We start from the raw sequence: 15,790 nt of genomic DNA on the forward strand, positions 1-15,790 counted from the left end.
GGCCTCCATGACCCCTGCTCTTTAAAGGACCCAGGATCTTCCCCAGGAAAGGACTGGAACATCTGGCTTCTGCCCACTCAGAAAACCCTCCCCTGCTATGATTCAAACCCTGTGGCCCTGTGTTTGTGGGCCAGCAGGTGCTTGGCCAAACTGGAGATACAGAGGTGGCAGCGGGCAGGCAGGGCTGTCCACTGCCTGTCTTGGCCGGGGGCCAGCGGGCGCCTGTGGAGTTGACCTTGAGCATCTCTGTCCTTCTGCTGTGAGCTCCAGGATGTGTGTGCTCCACGTAGTTGTCACAAGACAAAGAAACGCAGGCTTTGGGCGGCTGCCCAGCAGCGGGAGAGGCCTCCGAGGCCAGGGGCATTTCCTGTGTCCCAGGGACATGGCTAGCCAGAGGGGACAACACATCTTCCCGCCCATTTCTGCTTGTGCCTGGGGGATGGAGGAACACTCATCCACACAGCGGGCCCTCAGAGCTGCGTGGCTGCCCTCCTGTGTCCATGCGGGCCATTTACTTGTGACGGTTGTGTGCTGGGGCAGGTCCTGGAGGGCAGGGTGGACAGAAGGTACCTGTGACCCGCTGCTCTGGGTCAGGTCTTGCCTGGTGAGAAGAATGGAGGGGCCAGAGGACCAGCAGGGAGAAAGCCACCCTGTGCAGTGTCAGCTGCTCCGGCTGCTGGGGCCCCCAGGCACACGGGCTTGGGAGGACACCAGTGGGTGTGGGGACAGACATCCAAGGGGCCCATGTGTCCTCCAATCAGCACGTGGATTCTGTTGTTCCACTCCCAGAAGCACCCTGGGCCTATAGGCTCCTGTATAGTCTTCCTGCCCCGACACAGGCTGTGCCCACTGCCGTCTCCTCTCTCTCTCTCTCTCTCTCTCTCTCTCTCTCTCTCTCTCTCTCTCTCTCTCTCATTTTCTCCCCTCGACATACTCTGCCATCAGCAGCACTATGGCCTGTTGAGAAATCGCTGGCCCAGATCCCCTCCATGTGTCTCTCCTGTGCATCCTGGCTGTGGGGCCCAGAGCAGGTCAGGAAGCCTGGGGGAGCCCCACAGGCACTCAGAGACCTCCAGGGGCTGGCAGAGTAGCAAACCGGGATGCAGGACTGCTGGGCTCTCCTTCACCTGAGGCTGGACCCCACCCACCCACTCTCCAGTCCTATGCCAGCCCCTCGCCCCGCTGGAGGGGTTGACTCTGAATGCCAGGACCTGGTCAGGGCTGCGTGAGGGATCACACGCCAGGCTGAGCAGCCCCGGCAGCCAACTCCTCTTTCTTCTTAGCCTGAGAGGCTCCAGAGAGGCCAGGGTGAAAATGCAAAGCTGGGGACAGAAGCAAGAGTTTGCATGTTGTGTGCGTGTGTGCACATGTGTTCATGCACGTGTGTATGTGAGCACACAGGTGATCAGGGAACTGTTTGTGACCCCAGGGACAGGTACTTCTGCTAACTGTTGCCGCTGGCCTCCTCTGGCCCTGGTGACCCTCAGATGGAAGGTCCATGTGGGGCCCAGTGCTGTTCCAGGCAGGGCCAGCAGGGGGACCTTTCCCCAGGGCTCCAGCCTGGTGGGGTGCCTCCACGAGGGGTTAAACCCCTCCCTCTGCAAACCACAGAGATTAAAAATTCACGTGATCCCCAGGGGATGTGGGTGGAGGAGTGAGCAAAATTAAAAGGGAAGATTATTCCTAATCCTCCTGGTGGTGTTGTAATAATGGAGAAAGAGCAAAGCCGGAAAGTTGTCCATTGGCTGGAGGCCTGAAGGACAGAATGCCTGGGAGTAGGTCATTGCAAACCTTGGACGATTCCCTGATGCCCCAGGAATGGCGGCTGTGGCCAGAGGGGCTCAGGTTTTCCTAACGATCGACATGGGGCACGTGGAGACTCTCACCTCCCTGACAAGGAGCTGTGGGTCCTGAAGACAGGGGTGAGGGTCCCTGTCCTCGTTCGGTTCGCATGCCTGGGCCTCTCTCTGCCCAGTGGTCTGCAGCCTCACCACCCCTTCACCCCGGCAGACACTTAAAAATGAAGCGAACAAACAAACGTCAGTGTTGCTTTGAGAACCCATTTGGAAACAGCACCAGCGCCTCCTGCCCTCCCTGACTGAGGCATGTCCCAGGATTGACCAGAGAGCAGTTCATTTATCTGCTGACTAAAAGCATGTCAGGTTCTGGGGGGCGGACGGGAGGCTGCCTGGGGCTTAGCGGGTGTGGGGGTGTCTGCTGGCAGGCAGGGCCTGGACCCCCTGTTTCTGAGTCACTGTGCGTGGTGTGTGCCGTGTGATTCTGTGCGGTTTATTCTTAGTCCCTCTAAGGGCAGCAGCAGGTCCCCAGTGGTGTCCCGCTGTCCTTTATCTAGAAGTGAGCGAGCTGGAACGGAGAGCCAGATGCGAATTTTGGGTGCTTATTGAGATATGAAGGAGATAGTGTATTTTGTTTTCTGACTGTGGACTGAGGCAGGCACTATGGGAGGAAATGAATTTTCCCTCTGATTTGTGAGGTGAACTTTGTTTTTTAAGTTGCCCCAAGGCCTCGAGGCACCAGAGGGCCCAGCAATGCCTGTGTCAGACCCAGAGACACTGCAGGGCCTGGCAAACGCCCCATTTTGTAGGAAGAAGTCATTTTGTAGAGATACTGTGAGGTTTTTAAAAATGCAAATCCTCTTCAATTGGATTTAAGAAAAATTCCCAGCAGTACTTTTAGGAGGAGAAGGTAAGTGACACAATACACAGCAACAGTACACAAAGGCTTAGTTCCAAACAGGGAGGACGTATTTTCAAAGAACAATTTAAAGAGGAAGACCCCTGGCCCTAACCGGTTTGGCTCAGTGGATAGAGCGTCGGCCTGCGGACTGAAAGGTCCCAGGTTCGATTCCGGTCAAGGGCATGTACCTGGGTTGCGAGCACATCCCCAGTAGGGGGCGTGCAGGAGGCAGCTGATCGATGTCTCTCTCTCATCGATGTTTCTAACTCTCTATCCCTCTCTCTTCCTCTCTGTAAAAAATAAAATATATTTAAAAAAAAATAAAAAAAATAAAGAGGAAGACCCCTGGCTGGTGTGGCTCAGTGGATAGAGCATTGACCTGCAGACGGAGTGGTCCCGGGTTTGATTCTGGTCAAGGGCATGTACCTTCATTGCAGGCTCCTCCACAGCCCAGGCCCTGGTTGGGGCACATGCAGGAGGCAACCAATCGATGTGTTTCTCTCTGTCTTTCCCTCTCTCTTCCACTCTCTCTAAAAATCAATGAAAAAATATCCTTGGGTGAAAATTAAAAATACACTGAGTGGCCATATTATATTTATATATATATATATATATATATATATATATATATATATATATATATATATAGCCTGGTGCATGAATTCGTGCATGGGTGGGGTGCGGCCAGCCTGGCCAGGGGGAGGGGACATGGGCGCTTGGCCGGCCTGCCTGCTGGTTGAACTCCTGGTCGAGGGGACAATTTGCATAGTAGCCTTTTATTTTATAGGCTATACACTGAGTGGCCAGATTATTATGCATTCAGAGATCATCATAATCTGGCCACTCGGTGTATAAAATAAATAAAATAAAAAGGAAACGACCCAGAGAGAGAACCAGCCCTCAGGCCTGTCCACGCATGTAACTTGCTTCTGCAACTGAACAGGTGAAACTTTCTTTGTTAAAAATCAGCTCTAAGAAAATAACCAGGCAGAACTTTCAGGACCAAGTTTTTGTCCTTCTGCAAATTTCAGTCTCCTTTTCCTGAGACGTCCCCTGCAGGTGTTGATCTGCGTGAAGGCCTGTGTGTCATTTTGGACAGGCGTTCACACATGGCCCATTTGGTTTGCTCAAGCTGTCCTTGGACTCCATGCCGACCTGGTTCTCACTCAAAACACACGGCAGAAGTGAGGGGCCCTGACAGCGAGGCAGCCACTGGTGTCATTGAGGCCCTTCCTAAAGGTCCTGGACAGCTTAGGCTTTGACCCCCAGGGAGTGAGTAGGCAGGACCCTCTTTCCCAGCTTTCAAGGTATCCCCTGGGACCCTGTCCCCACATCCGTCACCCCTCTGCATGCTTCTGCCTGGACTCCCTGCTGCCATCTGCTCGCTGGCCCAGTTCCTCAAGACTCCATAGCAGCTCTCAGGACACAGAAACACAAATAAGGAATCTTCCCATCTCTGAATGGGTGCACCCCTTCCTTGGACAAGGAAGTGGCCCAGCCTAGACCACAGAGGGCCGGATGAGGAGGGCGGGTTGAGGCAGCCTGACAGTGCGGGCCAGTGGGGAAGGTGCCAGCACACCCACATCGGGCTGTGTGCTCAGCCAAGTGAGGCCCAAGATCTGATGCCCTCTGTAGGGTCCAAACACCTTTTAACCTCCTAAATGTTATCTAAACCTCCCAAATTTAAATGTCATGACTGGCTAATTACCTACACGGTGAGTTCACACGATTTTGAGGGAAAGAAATTATTTGAATTTAGTTTAGTAGGAAGCACTAAGGCCACTTATGGGCAAGATTCCTTGAATTTCTACTTTAAAAAATAAACACTAGCCCTGGCCAGGTAGCTCAGTTTGTTAGAGCATTGTCCTGATACGCCAGGTTTTGGGTTTGATCCCAGGTCAGGGCACATGCAAGTATCAATCAATGAATGCTTCAAGAGATGGAACAACAAATCCATGTTTCTCTCTCTGTCTCCCTCTTCTCTCTTTCACTCTCTCTCTCTCCCTCAAATCAATAAAAATAATAGGAAACATTGAACATGGAAGGCAGAAGATTAAAAGTCAAGAACGTTGGCACAATATGACTCAATTTTTTCTTTTTGAAAGTGGAAAGCCCATTAACTAATAGACTGTCACTGCTCACAGGTTTGCAGCCCCTGTAGTCAGAGACCTGCAGGCAGGCATGTGCAGCTGAGGGGCCAGTGGGGGGTCTGCGCAGGGCGTATCAGCCAAGGACACTGAGACCTGTTGCACTTGAACTGGACATAGCTCATGGGAGACCAAGGCAGTGAGACACTCAAACTGGTGGCAGGCAGTCTTGTCCCCTCAGAATTATTCAGCAGAAGCTTTTGCCTGTGAAACCAGGTTCCAGGGTCCCAGGGGACCGGCGACAGCGTTTGCAGACGTTTTTGTTTTTGTGACTGGAGGAGTGGGGGTGCTCCTGGCATTGCGGGGGTCGAGGCCAGGGAGCTGCTGGACACCTGTGAGCCAGGCCAGTTCCCCAACAGAGGGCTATCTGGTCTTAAACGCACAGCAAGAGGTCGGGAGGCAGTTCCCTGGGAATCAGGGGTCTCACTTGCTCAAGCCCGAGTGGCAGTGTCTGGAGACAGCTGTGGCTGGAAGTCTACAGAGAATGATGTGCCGGAGTTGCCCTCTTCGGACTGAAAGTTGTCGCTGCCAGTTTTGGACCTCGACTGACGTCGGAACTGCCCGGAGAGAGTGACAGGCCCCAGGACATGAAATCTGGGAAGGCGGTGCACTGGGTTGGATGGTGCCCTGCAAATTCACATCAGAGTGTGTGTCCTTTGGAAATAGGATCTTTGCAGATGTTTTAGTTAAGATGAGGTCGTCTTAGAGTCTAAGACGAAGGTGGCCCTAGTCCAGTTACCGTCACCCACACACAGGCCCACCGACTCAGGGACACAACAGGGAGTTGGGCCGTGACAAGCTAAGGACACAGGGACAGCCAGGGGCCACCAGACGCCCAGAGCCCGGCCAGGAAGGACCCTCCAATGAGCCTTCAGAGAGAGCGTGCCTGATGACACCTCGGTGCCGACTCTGGGCTCCTGACCTGTGAGACCACGTGTGTCTATGGTTTGAAACCGCCCGTGTGCGGTACCTGCTATGGCCGCCCGGGAAGCAGGGCGGAGCATGAGACCCATGAGGATCCTGCAGGTGACAGATGAGAGGTCCCGGCAATCCCAGCCCACAAAAGGAAAAACCAAGTGGAGCAAAACCAGGAGCCAGCAATTAGGCATCAGAGTTTCCTACAAAGAGTTGTGTTTCTGGTTTTTCTTGAAGATCCAGAGACTGGCCACTCTGGGCCCGTCCTATGCCTGGTCATCACCTCTGAGCTGTGACAGCCCCTCCTTGGGTTTCCCGGGGGCCTGGGACTCACCTCTGGGCACAGGTGTTCTCCTCAGACAATCTTTGACATTTTAAAGGACCAGATGGCACACGCTTTGAGAAAAATGGGCCACGTGTCATTCTCATGGAAGGAAGAAACAACGTCACCTTCTTCAGGGTTTGGCTTTAGGTGGTGGTGGTGGTGGAGGGGGCGGGTCTGATTCATGATGGTCGAGTGCTGGACTTGACCCTCCCTTCATTCGGATTCTGTGACCTCCAGGCTGGTGGCAGCAGCAGACTCCCCACCAGCAGAGCTCAGTGTGCAACGGAGACACGCCTGACAGAGTGCCCGTCAGAGCCGTGTGCGCCACTGGCTGAGAACCGTCTGGTGGCCAGCCCCTGGCCTCCCGGTGGCCACAGGCCAAGAGGAGCCCAAAGCAATGCAAGGACATACTGGTGAGGACGAAGCTCCAAGTGGGAGACTCGTGTTCTCTAATGGAGATTGCTTACATGAAGCAGGCCTTATCCTCCTGCCCACCAGAAAAGTAGCCTCTTGGGGCCCTTCTCCTGGCCTTCCTCCAGAACCTCCCAGAACCATAGCGGGAAGGAGGGCTATCCGCCACATCAAGTTTGGCTGTCTGGGCACTCTGCTCTCCTTTCCACATGGAAATGTAGACTTAGGGGCATCGCTCAGGTGTGAGAGGCTGAGTGGGTTCCCTCAGGAGGAATGTCTACTTGCCAGACAGCTCTCAAGTGTCCCCGACGCTTCAAGGAAGGAGCCGAGTTCTTGATGAAACCCATTGGATGCTGCTGCCCAGAGGCTGGTCCCAGGGCCCCTGGAATCCCCAGACTGTGGGCTCACAGGGGTCCGGGAGCCCCAATGGGCTTTAAGCAGAGCCCAGGGGGGAATGTAGGGCAGGCTAAGGGACACATCTGTGGCTGATGGCTCTACTTTGCGTTTTCAAAATATCCCTTTGTTAAAAACTTTAAGTTATCAAAGTAATATGGTGATTTAGCTATAAATATACAGAGAAAGTTTGTATCCATTCTTCCCCTCACCCTGCTCCACTGCTGGCCTGCAGAAGGCGATGAGAGCAGGTCTTCCCCAGCTCCCTCCAGGCTACTCTGACTTGTATAAACACACGCTCTCCTAATTTTTTTTTAGTTTCTGGATTTTTGTCATTTAAAATCATAGACAAATGACCCTGACTAGGTAGCTCAGTTGGTTAGAGCATCATCCTGATATGCCAAGGTTGCAGGTTCAGTCCTTGGTCAGGGCACATACAAGAATCAACCAATCAGTGCCTCAATAAGTGGGACAACAAATCTCTCTCTCTCTCCTCTCCCTCTCTCTCTCACTCCTTCCTCTCTCTCTAAAATCAGTCAATAAGTAAAAAAGTATCTACTTTTAAAATCATAGTAAAATCATGCTATACAGTTCCCCTGAAGGACCTGAGAATGTCAAGCAAACTTAAACGCTATGTTCAAATGCTTTCTTCATGCTACAGGCTGAATTGTGTGCCCCCACGCCCATTCATAACTCAAAGCCCTAACCCCACGTCACTACTGGAGCCAGGCATTTAAGGAACTGATCCCCATTAAATGAGGTCATGAAGGTGGGGCCTTCATCCTGTAGGACTGTGTCCTTATAAGAAGAGGGAGAGACACTAGAGCCCTCTTTCTAGCCATGTGAGGTCACAGCAAGAAGATGGTTCTCACCAGGAACCAAATCTGCCGGCCCTGGAGCTGCAAGAAACGCATGTCTAATGTTTAAGCCGATCAGTCTGTGGTGTCTGTCTATGGTTCTCTGTCTGTGGTGTCTGTCTGTGGTTCTCTGTCTGTGGTTATCTGTCTATGGTTCTCTGTCTGTGCTGTCTGTGGTTCTCTGTCTGTGGTGTCTGTCTGTGGTTCTCTGTCTGTGGTTCTCTGTCTGTGGTGTCTGTCTGTGGTTCTCTGTCTGTGGTTCTCTGTCTGTAGTGTTTGTCTGTGGTTCTCTGTCTGTGGTGTCTGTGGTTCTCTGTCTGTGGTTCTCTTGTCTGTGGTGTCTGTGGTTCTATGTCTGTGGTTCTCTGTCTGTGGTTCTATGTCTGTGGTTGTCTGTCTGTAGTTCTCTGTGGTGTCTGTGGTTCTCTGTCTGTGGTCTCTGTGGTTCTCTGTCTGTGGTGTCTGTGGTTCTCTGTCTGTGGTTCTCTGTATGTAGTTCTCTGTGTCTCTGTGGTTCTCTGTCTATGGTTCTCTGTCTGTGGTCTCTGTCTGTGGTTCTATGTCTGTGGTTCTTTTTCTGTGGTGTCTGTCTACGGTTCTCTCTCTCTAGTTCTATGTCTGTGGTTCTCTGTCTGTGGTTCTCTGTCTATAGTTCTCTGTGGTTCTCTGTCTGTGGTCTCTGTGGTCTCTGTGGTTTTCTGTCTGTGGTGTCTGTGGTTCTCTGTCCTCTGTCTGTGGTTCTCTGTCTGTGGTTCTCTGTCTATGGTTCTCTGTCTGTGGTCTCTGTGCTCTCTGTGGTTTTCTGTCTATTGTGTCTGTGGTTCTCTGTCTATAGTTCTCTGTGGTCTCTGTGGTTCTCTGTCTGTGGTCTCTGTGGTTTTCTGTCTGTGGTGTCTGTGGTTATGTGTCTGTGGTGTCTGTGGTTCTCTGTCTGTGGTTCTCTGTCTGTGGTCTCTTCTCTGGTTCTCTGTCTGTGGTTCTCTGTTTGTAGTTCTCTGTGTCTCTGTGGTTCTCTGTCTGTGGTTCTCTGTCTGTGGTCTCTTCTCTGGTTCTATGTCTGTGGTGTCTGTCTATGGTTCTCTGTCTCTGGTTCTATGTCTGTGGTTCTCTGTCTATAGTTCTCTGTGGTCTCTGTGGTTCTCTGTCTGTGGTTCTATGTCTATGGTTCTCTGTCTGTGGTTCTCTGTCTGTGGTTCTCTGTCTGTGGTCTCTGTGGTTCTCTTGTCTGTGGTCTCTGTGGTCTCTGTGGTTTTCTGTCTGTGTTGTCTGTGGTTATCTGTCTGTGGTGTCTGTGGTTCTCTGTCTGTGGTTCTCTGTCTGTGGTGTCTGTCTATGGTTCTCTCTCTCTCGTTCTATGTCTGTGGTTCTCTGTCTATAGTTCTCTGTGGTCTCTGTGGTTCTCTGTCTGTGGTTCTCTGTGTCTCTGTGGTTCTCTGTCTGTGGTTCTCTGTGGTCTCTGTGGTTCTCTGTCTGTGGGTCTCTTTCTGTGGTGCTCTGTTATGGCAGCCTGAGCTAACTAAGACACCTTATTTACTGAAAATGCACCATGGACCCCCCACTCAAGGTCAATGGCAGGGAGCCAACTCATGTTCTCAATGGCTATGCCCTGGTGGGTCAGCCATTCTAGAAGGGCGGGCCGGTGTTTCAGTTTGTGCCTCTGTGGGGAGATGCTGCAGCAAGCCTCCTTGATCACGTGCCTCATGGATTGCGAGTTTGATTTCTATGGACAGTTTCCTTGTGGGAAGGGGTCAGGGGCATGGATGTTCACGCTTAAATCCACGCCACCAGGTTACCTACCCCAGAGGCTGCCAACGACGGGCAAGAGCTCCTTGCATCCTCTCCAGGGCTGCATGTTGCTCTTGGCCTTCTGGAAAGCCAATGAATGAGAAGCGGTTTGTCGTTCTCGTTGTACTTGCCCTTCACTGGCCCCATGACGTCAGGCACATCTTCACAAGCACGTGCTCACTTAGATTTCCTGCGGCAATGGATGCTTTACCATTTTCTGCTGGCTTGTCTGCATGTTATCATTATTTCATAAGTCCGGGTGGGGGGACAGGAGCTGTTGTCTGACCTACATGCTGCCCATGGGTGTACCTGGGTAGGACTTGTCTGGGGCCTGCCCCTTGTGCCACACAGACAGACAGATGGTGTCTTTTCACAATGGCTTTGGGCATCTCCTCCTGGTTTACTAATAGTTGTCTGAAGTCTCTGCCGACAGTTTGTGCCTTTATGTTTAAACATTGACTCTGTATGGAATGTGACTTTTGGATATGGTGTGATGTGCAGTCAGCTTCTTGCGCAGGGGGAGGCAAGTCATGCGTGCTGGCAGCAGTCATTACACAAAACACACTGCTTTTGGAGCTGGGCCTTTAAGGAATTGACTCAGGTTAAATGAGGTCATGAGGGTGGGGCCTTCATCTGAGGGGCTGTCCTTCTCAATTTCTGTGAAACAAAAGACTGAAAATAAATGCATGTCTGCTCCATAGGTGTGCCCTTGCCTGTGAGGACCTTAGGAATATCGAGAAAGACAGGGGCCAGCACCTGCTCACTGCCTTCCTGCTGTTTAATTGGGGGATGTCATGATGTCTGTGTACTGGGCGTGCGCTGACTCGGCCTCGCAAGGTAGGAAAGTCTGTGGGGTCAGAGCCACTGTTTCCAGATGAGACCGGGCAGTGTGGCTTTGTGCTCGCATTGCCCCGTTTTCCCAGCAAGCAGCCTCAAGCACAATCCGGTCCCTGGTCCAGGGGCTGAGCCTGCCACGGACCTCTGCCCACAGCTTCACCTTCTCCCTGGGCTCCCAAGCTCACCCTGCTATACCGGTGTCGGCCAGGACGAACCTGACAACCATTAACAGTCTCGGTCTGCAACAGGGACCGAGGCATGAGGTTCTGATTAATCCAACATGCTGGCTAAGAGAGAAAGCAGTGATTTTGGCATTTGGATGCCTAGAAAGATGAAATGCTATCTTATCCCCTGGGAGAAGAAGGAAAACAGGTGATTCAAAACCCCTGAACAGGAAAAGTAACAATTATCACAGAGCAGTAAGTGATGGGAGAGATGAAAGGGTAGAGTCGCTTAGCAAAGAATTAGGGTGGTGACCACAGGCTGGCCACGTGGGTGAGCCACTCTATCAGCACAAAGAAGGGCGGTGCAGCATGTTCCGACACTGCTGGCCACTCCACGTCTCCGAAGGCTTCCCATGGGCCCCGTGGAGGGTGGGAACCCCTCCTGCATCACTGGGACCCTGGAGGGACGTGGGTCTGGCCCACGCAGTGTGGCTGGAGCGCCCACACTCACGGCCTGCCTCCAGCCCTGAGTCTGGACCTGGATTCCCCGTGGGCTCTTCATCTCTGAGCCCAGGCGTGTGCATCTCCTAAGGCTCCCATAACTACATGCCCAGCAGCTCCCATAGAAATGGATTCTCTGACTCAGGAGGTCACAGGTCCAGAACCAGGTGTGGGCAGGGTCGCCTCTTTCTCAGAGAAAATCGATTCCTTTCCCCACAGCCTCGGGAGGTGGCTGGCGGTCCTTGGCGCTCCCTGGCTTAGAGATGTACCCTGCCTCTGCCTGCGCACCTGCACAGCCTCGCGCTGGGGGTCTCCGCCTCGTGTCCAGTCCCTTTTGGGTCATTGTGGATCAGAACCCAACCTAACCAACTGTGCCTCCTCTTAGCTAATTACACCTGCAAACACCGTATTGCTAGTTAAGGTCTCAATTCCAGGTGCCAGGGTTGGGAAGTAGGGGACACAGTCCCCCCTCTTTTGGGGGACACAGTTCAGCCCATGACAGGCTCTAGAGTTGATGACCCCCAGCTCTATCTTTCTGGTTCCATGAAACTGAGTGGGTCTGTCTTCCCACCTCCCCTTCTGGCCAGGGCCCTCTGTGATGAGGTCCTGCAGGGTGGGGTGACCAGCCCTCTGCACCCCCCCCCCATGTTTACAGCTGCCACATGGCTACAGACTCAGGCCACCAGGGCGGCTGCAGTCCCTCCTCCAGGGCACATGGCTCTGCCTCTCTCTGCCGACCCTGGGACAGGGCGGGGAAGCCCCCAGCACTGCTGACCTTAGTGTCTGCTCTCCAAGTTCATTTCTGGCTGTGAGACCGTCCTCCTCCGTGCTGGTGCTGACCATTTGGCGAGAATTTGGTGAGAACAATCCCACGCGCCTGGAATAGATGCGGCCCACAGTCTCAGTGCAGAAGCATCTGGTGACTGTCACACTCGCATCGAGGTGTCAGAACCGTCTCATCACTTACCCTCATCAGTTCCCTCCTGGTCATTGCTCCTTACCCCACAGACTAAGGATTGTTTGAGTCCACAGTCTGGTGAGAGCAGGGATGGTGGGCGGCCCTGAGAGGCGAGCATGGGTTCCCCTGGAGACGCCCGCCCGCCGGCCCCGGCACCTAGTGCGGGGGCGGGGGGTGGTGGAGAGGGCTCTCATATGCTCGGCGCTGAGTCAGCTTCTTTCTATGGACTCTTGGGAGGGAGAGGGACGCATTGATTTTCTTGGAGAAAGCACCAGGAGGAGAGACGGTCCCTGACACCCCCTGTTCTAGAAGCAGTGGCTTTGGGGGCGCCACTCTGGAGGGAGAAGCACCAGGCATGCTTCTGGGTGGGCCTCACTCTCGGGAGGAAGCCACCAGCCTGGGGGGTCTTCCTCTGACTGACACCCTAAGAGAGGCTTCAGCATCAGATGGGCCTGACTGTCCCCTGGCTGCATCTCAGAGGTGCTGGGACCTGGGACCTGGAGCAGGCCTGGCGCCGGGCCAGGCTGGGCTGTGCAGGGCTGTGCCTGGCGCTGGCACTGTGCCGGGCGGAGAGTGGCCGCTGGGGGAGCAGTGGGCTTTGCACGTGAGAGGCCCCTGGTGGGGGGCAGGGAGTCCAGCCACAAGGATTTCCATGTACAGGCACTCGCCAGGGTGTAACACAAAGTGGCCACGGGCACCGAGGCAGATGTAGGCTGGGGCCCCTTCCCTCCGAGCCTCCCAGTCCCTGTGTGGCCTCTTGAGGCCTCCCTTTCTCTGATACACGTGGGAGCAGCGCCCACGGCCCCAGGTTCGGGGAGGGCGGGGCCAAATCCCGTGTGAAGCCCTCTCCTGGGGCGGGCAGAGGGGTCTTTGGTCAGTGGTCACCGCTGAGAAAGCCTGGGCCCAGCAGCTTGACTCCACACTGTGTGTGTGTGCATGTGTGCGTACGTGTGTATGCATACATGCTGAACGACTGTCATGTCCTCCAGAGAGAGGTGCTGTTGGTCTCCGGAGAAGGGAGCCCGAAGCCGGCGGGGCCGGGACGTGGAGACAGCACCGTGTCACTCTGCGGCTGGGGCCTGGAGGCACCCAGGGTGGGATAGGGGTTCGAGACCATCTGGGCAAAGGCTGGTGCCCCAGAGCGGGCCGCAAGTGTCTCTGGAAAGAGCTGGACAGTCGGTATCTCAGGCCCGACCGCTGCTGCTGCGCTTCGCCATGGAGAACAGAAGGTGGCACACGACACATCGGGGGACAGGCGTGGCTGAGTCCCAGAAAACCTTACTGTGGACGCCGACAGTTGAGTTTCATATCGTTTTCACACATGTCACAAGATATTCTTCTTATGATTTTTTTCAGCCATTTATAAATGTGAGAACCAGTCTCTGCTCACGGGCTACGCATACACCACGGGTGGCCTGGGGCACCCAGGGGACCCCCCTATGGTTAGCATGCTCCTCCTAAGATTTCAGGTGGGGGCCCAGACCCTGAGCTCGGGGAGGACAGGAACTGCCTTGGTTTTGTTTGTTTTGTCTCCTTGTGCCCAAAGCGGGCGCCCATAGTGGATGCTCATAGTGGGTGCTCACCAAACAGTGGTCAAGTGACTGAGCTTTAGCTTTTAGGTTAGTGCCTTGTACCTGACTCTTGACTGCAGCGGCCCCTTTGCCCACCGCTCTTGGGTCTCCTGCCTGTGAGGAGCCTTGCCCCCGAGAACAGAGGACGTTCCATGCCCATCAGACCCAGCACTGGGCTTAGTGATGGGCCTCTGCTCATAGTGCCCAGCTGGCATTGTCCCGGCGGGACTCCCCCCCACTCCCCCCTTTGCCCCACAGCCTGGGGCCCGGAGAACAGTGATCTAAGGTTTCTCCTCTGCAGGACCTGTAGGGGGACAATCTCCCAATCTCTTTCCAAGTACAGGGAGCTGATGTTATCTTTTGGATTATTCATTTTGAAATAGTGAGAACTAATTCAGCTCAAAGGAAGCAAAATGACCTCACATTTACCTACTTTAAGAAACATTCTCAAGGGTCAAAGTGATAAAAGTGACATGAAGGACAAGAGAGAGACCGGCGTTCCCAGCAGACAGTGCGCGGTCCCTCCCCGATGCGCCGAGTCTGGGCTTGTGATTCTCCCAGAGGCTGCTCCGCTTGGAACGAACCGGAAACCACTGCTCGGGGTCTCTGAGCGATCCCCGTACCCTGGGGCGGCCTTGTGGCGGCTGTTGCTCTGTAGGGAACCCATCGAAGAAATTCACAGTGACTGGTCCATTGAGTCTGTTGGCCTGACACATCAGCATATAAAATACGTGGACGTGTGTCAAGAATGACTCACACTCAGAAACACAATCTGAGAAAAGAACTCAGCAGGAGGAAAAGGTCGCACACACACAAGTGCCTTTGAAAATGCCGGCTGTTCCCTAAACGTCCCAAAGTCAAGGGGCTGTGAGGCGGCTGTACGTCTGGTGCCCCTGCTGAGCGCAGACACGGGGTCTGTGATCCAGAGAAGGGCTCAGGGCCCGGAGGACACCAGCTGGAGTTCTGGGCAGAGTCGGGAAGGGACAGAGTCTGGTTGTCAGAATGCCAAGACTACAGGAGCGCTCCCTCATGCTGCGACCCTGCTGAGTAGATGCAGAGTTATACCGCATGCCGCTCGTGGTCATGCCCATGTGGGAAGAATGCTCGCCAGTGGCCCAGGAGGTCAGGTAAACCCGCACATGTTCTCTTCAACCAGAGCCATGCGGACGCATTAATAGTCACTGTCTCTTTGCTACAGATGCAGGTTGGGTTTGGTCTCAATCGGTCCTTACACTTTTACCCGCTCTTTGGGGCCTAGAAGAGGCATTAGAAAACCCAAAACACAGATGCGCCTTCTCCTCTGGCCCCGAGGGCATGGGGTGTCCTCCATGTGGGAAGTGAGCAATGCCCCCCACTCCCCTTGCCCCTGGAGCAGCTCTAACAGGCCTGGTCACCACCCTGAAGCTGACTGGGTCAAAACTGGGTGTTTTTGGACAAAGAAGCCTCAGAGCCAGGAGGAGAGGTGGCGTCTTGTGCCCAGCGCGCTGTGCGGTGGGGCATGGATGTGGAGCAGCAGAGATAAGCCCACCCATTGCCCCTCTGACGGTGCTTCTCACCGAGCCGGCATCAGGCCTGTGTCCGGAGCAGAAGGAACGGGCCCAGAAGTGCCTCCAGGCACCCAGGGCGGACGGCTCCACTCGCCAGCCTGGTACAGGTCCACGGGCCAGGGAAGGTCAGAAACGCGCGTGAGAAAAAGCACACCTGGGAGGATGAGCTACAACCGGCTGTCACGCACGAGATCCCTTAAGACAGGAGCCGCAGCGGCCGGGCGGGCGCCGTGTGGCCCTCGAGCTTCTCTCCGTCCCTGGAAGAGCGGAGCTGTTTTCTGCAATGGGTGTCGCACACGCAGCACTGGGAAGGTCCCGGGAGCAGCGGGCTCCCCCATAGGTGCTGTCGCTCTGTTTGGGGCTGAGACGGGCCATCTCTTCAAGTCCTTGCACATTGTGTTCTGAGGACGAGCCCTGGGGCCAGAGGCGCTGTGGTGCTGTCTTCCTGGGTAGAGCACAGCAGCTGAAAATCAAAAGGCGGTTCAGGTAACTGCCGCCTGCAGTCAGCACATGACAGCCAGCATCGGGGATTGAAGCTGCTGGCTCAGACTTGCCAGCATGCAGAGTTGGACGCAGGCCTGACTGGGCCGCGCTGTGGGCACCAGCGCCCTGGGTCTGGCCACCCTAGAGTGACCACAGCCCAGACACCTGGCCTGCGTTTGTCACGTCAGCTCTTCAGGGC

The sequence above is a fragment of the Plecotus auritus genome (genome assembly GCF_963455305.1).
Source record: "Plecotus auritus genome assembly, chromosome: 4".
NCBI lineage: Eukaryota > Metazoa > Chordata > Mammalia > Chiroptera > Vespertilionidae > Plecotus > Plecotus auritus.